Source organism: Mytilus californianus, unplaced genomic scaffold (genome assembly GCF_021869535.1).
Source record: "Mytilus californianus isolate M0D057914Y unplaced genomic scaffold, xbMytCali1.0.p SCAF_3, whole genome shotgun sequence".
In the NCBI taxonomy this organism is placed as follows: domain Eukaryota; kingdom Metazoa; phylum Mollusca; class Bivalvia; order Mytilida; family Mytilidae; genus Mytilus; species Mytilus californianus.
Window position 1 is genome coordinate 27,067,855 of NW_026262679.1, and position 8,843 is coordinate 27,076,697.

Consider the following 8,843-nt stretch of genomic DNA (forward strand, 5'->3'; position numbering starts at 1 on the left):
CAATTTCAGAGAGATCCATACACTTGAACACAAGTTATTGTCTGGAAACTAGAAAAATGCTTATTTTTGGCCCCTTATTCCTAAACGTTTTGGGCAAGTACCCCCAAACTCAATTCCAGCTTTCCCTTTGTGATATGGAACCTTGTAGTACAATTTCATAAATATCCATACACTTACACACAAGTTATTGTCATGAAACTAGAAAAATGCTTGTTTTTTGCCCCCTAATTCCTAAAATTTGGAGGCAATTAACCCCAAAATCAATCCCAGCATTCAAACCCTCAATCAGCATCATTTAACAGTAATATCTAAAAATGGAAATTACATAATAAAGGTATTAAAATAGAAAATGACATCATAGTCATGGCTAAAAATAAACAAAATCCTTAATCAGCAACATTTTACAGTAATATCTAAAAATAAAATTCCTTTGTAACCATAAAAGCCCATTTAAATACATCATGACAGATATTAAAATAGATAAAATGCTCCGCTGGGGCGCAGCTTGATACGACCGCAGAGGTCGAACCCTGAACAGTTGGGGCAAGTATGGACACAACATTCAAGCTTGATACAGCACTGAATTTGGATTGTAATTAAATATTTGACACAGCATAGGTTTCTCACACAGAATGAAAGTAGTCTAAGAACTTAAAATTTTTTAATTTACCTATTCAAACCATATCATTATTATTTGCTTTTATATATAAATCAGAAATAACCAATTTAAAATGGAAAATTTTAAAGAAAAAAAAGGAAAAAAAAATCCCCCCCCCAAATTTTTTGAAACCCCCTTATGATTCATCACCCCCAAACTCAATCCCAGCCTTCCCTTTGTGGTATGGTACCTTGCAGTACAATTTCAGAGAGATCCATACACTTGAACACAAATTATTGTCTGGAAACTAGAAAAATGCTTGGTTTTTTTGCACCTTTTTGGCCCCAAATTCCTAAAAGTTTAGGGCAATTACCCCCAAACTCAAACCAAGCTTTCCCTTTGTGATATGGAACCTTGCAGTACAATGTCATAAAGATCCATACACTTACACACAAGTTATTGTCATGAAACTAGAAAAATGCTTGTTTTTTTGCCCCTTTATGGCCCCTAATTCCTAACATTTTGAGACAATTACCCCCAAAAACAATCCCAGCCTTCCCTTTGTGGTATGGTACCTTGCAGTACAATTTCAGAGAGATCCATACACTTGAACACAAGTTATTGTCTGGAAACTAGAAAAATGCTTATTTTTGGCCCCTTATTCCTAAACGTTTTGGGCAAGTACCCCCAAACTCAATTCCAGCTTTCCCTTTGTGATATGGAACCTTGTAGTACAATTTCATAAATATCCATACACTTACACACAAGTTATTGTCATGAAACTAGAAAAATGCTTGTTTTTTGCCCCCTAATTCCTAAAATTTGGAGGCAATTACCCCCAAAATCAATCCCAGCATTCAAACCCTCAATCAGCATCATTTAACAGTAATATCTAAAAATGGAAATTACATAATAAAGGTATTAAAAAAGAAAATGACATCATAGTCATGGCTAAAAATAAACAAAATCCTTAATCAGCAACATTTTACAGTAATATCTAAAAATAAAATTCCTTTGTAACCATAAAAGCCCATTTAAATACATCATGACAGATATTAAAATAGAAAATGACATCATAGTCATGGCTAAACATAGCAAAAACCTTAATCAGCATCATTTAACAGTAATATCTAAAAATAAAAATTTCTTTGCAACCATAAAAGTAAAATAGAAAATGACATCATAATCATAGCTAAAAATAAACAAAATTTTTTTTTATTACCAAATTTTAAATGGAGTTTATTAAACTAAAACAATAAATTTGCAACCATAAAACCCCATTTAAACACATCATAAAAGTATTAAATAATTCAACTACATCATAAGGCTATAAAAATAGAAAATGACTTCATAGTCAAGGCTAAAGGTAAACAAAAAACCTTCATCAGCAAAATTTTATATTGGCAAATTTCCAATGAAGTTTATTATACTAAAATTGTTGGCAAATTTCCAATGCATTTATTAACAATAAAGTTATTGGCAAATTTCCAATTTACATAATTTAAAAGCAGTGTAAGTGAGATATTTAAATGAGTTTGAATTACCAACCTTACACTGCTTTTAAATAATGTTTTGTACTTATTTGTCTATTAACCTGGAAACCCTTGTTTTTTCACCTTTTTTCCCCTTATTATTTAAAGGTTTGAGCCATAACCCTACCCCAAAGCCAATTCTTAAATTCCAATGTAACCTAAATTTACAATATACATAACTTCAATTTAAGTTTTTGATAAAATCAAACCACATCATTATTATTTGCTTTTATATCTAAATCAGAAATAATTAACCAACTTTAAGTGGAAAATTTTCACACATCACGCACCCCCAAACTCAATCCCAGCCTACAGTTTGTGGTATGGTTCCTTGCAGTACAATTTCACAGAGATCCAATTACTTAAACACAATTAATTGTTGGAAACTAAAAAAAAATGCTTATTTTTAACCCCTTTTTTAGCCCCTTATTCCTAAACATTTGAGCAATTATCCCCCAAACTCAATTCCAACTTTCTCTTTGTGATCAGAATTAACCAACTTAAAATGGAAAATTTTAAAGAAAAAAAATAGGAAAAAAAATCCCCCCCCCAAAATTTTTTGACCCACTTCCCTTTGTGGTATGGTACCTTTAAGTACAATTTCAGAGAAATCCATACACTTGAACACAAGTTAATGTCTGGAAACTAAAAAAATGCTTATTTTTGCCCCCTTTTTTGGCCACTTATTAATAAATGTTTTGGGCAAACATTTTACAATAATATTTAAAACTGAAATTAATTTGTAACCTTAAAATTAAATAGAAAATGACATCATAGTCATAGCTAAAAATAAACAAACTATTGGTAAATTTCCAATGGAGTTTATTATATTAAAACAATAAATTTGCAACCATAAAAGCGCATTAAAATACATCATAAAAGTATTAAAAAAAATTTAACTACATCATAAGGCTATTAAAATAGAAAATGACATCATAGTCAGACTAAAGGGTAAACAAAAAACCTTCATCAGCAAAATTTTATATTGGCAAATTTCCAATGAAGTTTATTATACTAAAATAATTGGCAAATTTCCAATTTACATAATTCAAACATAGTGCAGGTGAGATATTTAAATGAGTTTGAATTACCAACCTTACACTGCTTTTAAATAATGTTCTTTACTCAATTATTTGTCTATTAAAATGGAAACCCTAGTTTTTTAACCTTTTTTCCCCTTATTCCTTAAACGAAAAAAAAATAATTACCCCTTTTTTGACCCCCCCCCCCCCCTATGATTCATCACCCCTCCTTCACCCCCAAACCAAGCTCAATAACAGCCTTGCCTTTGTGGTATGGTACCTTGTAATACAATTTTAGAGAGATCCATACACTTGAACACAAGTTATTGTCTAGAAACTAAAAAATGCTTATTTTTCACCCCTTTTTAGGCCCCTTATTACTAAACGTTTTGGGCAATTACCACAAAACTCAATTCCAGCTTTCCCTTTGCGAAATGGAACCTTGTAGTAAAATTTCAGAAAGATCCATACACTTACACACAAGTTATTGTCTTGAAACTAGAAAAATGCTTGTTTTTTGCCCCCTTTTGGCCCCTTATTCCTAAAATTTCGAGGAAATTAACCCCAAAATCAATCCCATCATCGACCCTTTGTGATATGGAATCTTGTAGTACAATGTCAAAGAGATCCATACAATAACACACAAGTTATGTCTGGAAGTTACAAAAATGCTTATTTTCGGCCACTTTTTGGCCCCTAAGTATTTAACTGTTGGTACCATAACCCCCAAAATCAATCCCCACCTTCCTATTGTGGTATTGAACCTTATGGTAAAGTTTCATAGAGATCCATTCACTTAAACTAAAGTTAGAGTGCGAAAACCATTGTGTATTCGGACGACGACGCCGGACGACGACGACGACGACGACGACGACGCCAACGTCATACCAATATACGACCACAAAATTTTTTTGCGGTCGTATAAAAATGACATCATAGTCATGGCTAAACATAGCAAAAACCTTAATCAGCATCATTTAACAGTAATATCTAAAAATAAAAATTTCTTTGCAACCATAAAAGTAAAATAGAAAATGACATCATAATCATAGCTAAAAATAAACAAAAATTTTTTTTATTACCAAATTTTAAATGGAGTTTATTAAACTAAAACAATAAATTTGCAACCATAAAACCCCATTTAAACACATCATAAAAGTATTAAATAATTCAACTACATCATAAGGCTATAAAAATAGAAAATGACTTCATAGTCAAGGCTAAAGGTAAACAAAAAACCTTCATCAGCAAAATTTTATATTGGCAAATTTCCAATGAAGTTTATTATACTAAAATTGTTGGCAAATTTCCAATGCATTTATTAACAATAAAGTTATTGGCAAATTTCCAATTTACATAATTTAAAAGCAGTGTAAGTGAGATATTTAAATGAGTTTGAATTACCAACCTTACACTGCTTTTAAATAATGTTTTGTACTTATTTGTCTATTAACCTGGAAACCCTAGTTTTTTCACCTTTTTTTCCCTTATTATTTAAAGGTTTGAGCCATAACCCTACCCCAAAGCCAATTCTTAAATTCCAATGTAACCTAAATTTACAATATACATAACTTCAATTTAAGTTTTTGATAAAATCAAACCACATCATTATTATTTGCTTTTATATCTAAATCAGAAATAATTAACCAACTTTAAGTGGAAAATTTTCACACATCACGCCCCCCCAAACTCAATCCCAGGCTTCAGTTTGTGGTATGGTACCTTGCAGTACAATTTCACAGAGATCCAATTACTTAAACACAATTAATTGTTGGAAACTAAAAAAAAATGCTTATTTTTAACCCCTTTTTTAGCCCCTTATTCCTAAACATTTGAGCAATTATCCCCCAAACTCAATTCCAACTTTCTCTTTGTGATCAGAATTAACCAACTTAAAATGGAAAATTTTAAAGAAAAAAAATTCCCCCCCCCCAAAAATTTTTTTTGACCCACTTCCCTTTGTGGTATGGTACCTTTAAGTACAATTTCAGTGAAATCCATACACTTGAACACAAGTTAATGTCTGGAAACTAAAAAAATGCTTATTTTTGCCCCCTTTTTTGGCCACTTATTAATAAATGTTTTGGGCAAACATTTTACAATAATATTTAAAACTGAAATTAATTTGTAACCTTAAAATTAAATAGAAAATGACATCATAGTCATAGCTAAAAATAAACAAACTATTGGTAAATTTCCAATATAAAATTGGCAAATTTCCAATGAAGTTTATTATACTAAAATAATTGGCAAATTTCCAATTTACATAATTCAAACATAGTGCAGGTGAGATATTTAAATGAGTTTGAATTACCAACCTTACACTGCTTTTAAATAATGTTCTTTACTCAATTATTTGTCTATTAAAATGGAAACCCTAGTTTTTTAACCTTTTTTCCCCTTATTCCTTAAACGAAAAAAAATAATTACCCCTTTTTTGACCCCCCCCCCCCCCCCCCTTATGATTCATCACCCCCCCTTCCCCCCCAAACCAAGCTCAATAACAGCCTTGCCTTTGTGGTATGGTACCTTATAATACAATTTTAGAGAGATCCATACACTTGAACACAAGTTATTGTCTAGAAACTAAAAAATGCTTATTTTTCACCCCTTTTTAGGCCCCTTATCACTAAACGTTTTGGGCAATTACCACAAAACTCAATTCCAGCTTTCCCTTTGTGAAATGGAACCTTGTAGTAAAATTTCAGAAAGATCCATACACTTACACACAAGTTATTGTCATGAAACTAGAAAAATGCTTGTTTTTTGCCCCCTTTTGGCCCCTTATTCCTAAAATTTCGAGGAAATTAACCCCAAAATCAATCCCATCATCGACCCTTTGTGATATGGAATCTTGTAGTACAATGTCAAAGAGATCCATACAATAACATACAAGTTATGTCTGGAAGTTACAAAAATGCTTATTTTCGGCCCCTTTTTGGCCCCTAATTATTTAACTGTTGGTACCATAACCCCCAAAATCAATCCCCACCTTCCTATTGTGGTATTGAACCTTATGGTAAAATTTCATAGAGATCCATTCACTTAAACTAAAGTTAGAGTGCGAAAAACATTGTGTATTCGGACGACGACGCCGGACGACGACGACGACGACGCCAACGTCATACCAATATACGACCACAAAATTTTTTTGCGGTCGTATAAAAATCACAACTACTGAACAGGAACAATCATGGTACTTTTTTGTCTATGAAACTACACTATGACATCTGATCTTCAAAACCTACAAACAGACACAGAAATATCATCAAATAGTGAAATATAAGATTGATTGCACCTTGTATGGATAGTTCCGACACGTGTAACATGGGGAGCCCGTTTGTTTACAAATAATAATGTCACGTGATCACGCACTGACCGTCACAAATTTTTCTCCTCCGCCATTATTCGTATTACACAATATTACTGTACTTGCACAATTCACAAATGCATAACCCATTTATCTTGCGGACATGCAATGGGAATGTGCACGGTTATCAAAACCTACAAAAATATTGCATGTACAGTTAATGAAGAAGTTATTTCATCAAATAGATATTTAGATACGATTTTCACTCATGCCGTCATGGCACAAATTGACTGGGTGTCATCGCCATCGGGGATAATTGATAAATGGGATTAAATTGACCGCCAAGAAGGTGTAGAGAACCACCTCTGGAGAACCTTAACATTAATAAGTAATACTCACCAAAATTTCTCTATAATTAACGCTATTTTCTGTTGGAAAATTTCAGAAAGATGCTGATAAACTTATTTGGTGACACAGATTATTTTCTTTATTGGCGCGAAATGTATTCTTACTCTTAATGCTTGACGTAACAAAATTTGTATATAATTATATTTTACTAAAGCTCAGCGTAAATATGCAGAAGCATGACAATACATTAATGATAAAATGTGTAAATATTTCTGTAAAAGAATATAATTTTACTTTCCCAGTATACTTCACTTAGAATTACATTTGAGCGCAAGAAAGTCTCCTTGTGAATAGGCCCGGGGTCGAAGTTCAACATATCAACGGAAATTTTTGCGTGTGCTTGCGTTGCTTTACATCGAGGCTACAGCTTTTCAACCAATCGGGGAATGTTTACCTAGGGCATACATCTATTTTTACTGCAGGTTTTGACATGTTTAAATCGGGATTATAGAAAAATGGAATGTTGTTGGTAAATACAAAACAGGAAATGATGAACACTTTTAGCAAAAGATAAATTGGATCGGGGGTCTGTGAATTCACATTATTTGTACAACTCTCCTTACTCATGGGAAGTGTGTGCTTTACATCGAGGCTTGCGTTGCTTTACATCGAGGCTTACATTGACGCCATAGTAGTTCAACCAATCGGGGAATGTTTATTTGGGGCATACATCTATTTTTACTGCAGGTTTTGGCATATTTTAATCGAAATTAGAGAAAAATGGAATGATGTTAGGAGATATAAAACAGAAAATGATAAATATTTTTAGCAAAAGATGAATTGGATCGGGGTTCTGTGTATTCACATTATTTGTACAACTCTCCTTACTGATGGCAAAAAATGGAATTTCCGTGACCTAAATGGTTCGCGAAAATTAATATTTTTATATATATATAGTAATAATTAGGCCGTTAGTTTTCTCGTTTGAATTGTTTTACTTTTGTCATTCCGGGGCCTTTTCCAGTTGACTATGCGGTATGGGCTTTGCTCATTGTTGAAGGCCGTACGGTGACCTATAGTTGTTAATTTCTGTGTCATTTGGTCTCTTGTGGAGAGTTGTCTCATTGGCAATCATACCACATCTTCTTTTTTATATGTATACACTACAATCATTCCATGCACCAAATATCAAGGACAGATTCAAAATGCCAGACGAACATGTACACCTTGCAATCGTTCCATACTCCAAATATAATTGAAATAATAGTATCTGAGATACGGACTTGATCACAAAATTTTAATTTTGATCAGTGATCCATATGTTGAGGTCATACCATGCAATGATTCTATATACGAAAAAATAGTTCTGCAGTTGTAAGGCAACAAAGAAATAGCAAATCTATCTTGAAATATGCCTTATTTCGCTGAAATAAAATAAAAGAAAATCATATTCTTGCATTATTCTAGTCTTGAATTAATTGCAGATTAGCAAGAACCTGAAAAGTGAATGAACTCCCTCTGTCTATATCCTGCAAATAATGTAGAGAAGGGTTGGCGCCTTCAAACTAGTTTAATCCCTCCACATTCTGTATGTGCCTGTGCCTGCAAGTCAGGAGCCTGTAATTCAGTAATTGTCGTTTGTTGCTGTGTAACATATTTGTTTTTCGTTCATTATTTTGTAAGTAAATTAGGCCGTTAGTTTTCTCGTTTGAATTGTTTTACTTTTGTCATTCCGGGGCCTTTTCCAGTTGACTATGCGGTATGGGCTTTGCTCATTGTTGAAGGCTGTACGGTGACCTATAGTTGTTAATTTCTGTGTCATTTGGTCTCTTGTGGAGAGTTGTCTCATTGGCAATCATACCACATCTTCACCCCCACTTTTGGTGGGGTTTGTGTTGCTCAGTCTTTTAAATTAGTTTTCTATGTTGTGTTTTGTGTACTATTGTTTGTCTGTTTGTCTTTTTCTTTTTTAGCCATTCTGTTGTCAGTTCATTTTCGACTTATGAGTTTGAATGTCCCTTTGGTACCTTTCG

At 32.9% G+C, this 8,843-nt stretch overlaps 1 long non-coding RNA gene across 1 annotated transcript; it reads right to left on the reverse strand.

The window, feature by feature from the left end:
* Positions 1 to 1,784: 1,784 nt before the first annotated feature.
* Positions 1,785 to 5,601, reverse strand: LOC127734259 (uncharacterized). The gene is made up of 2 exons (XR_007997486.1): positions 5,285 to 5,601; positions 1,785 to 2,877 (listed from the first exon to the last, which is right to left on the reverse strand). It is a non-coding gene; the product is annotated as an uncharacterized LOC127734259 (long non-coding RNA).
* Positions 5,602 to 8,843: the final 3,242 nt, after the last annotated feature.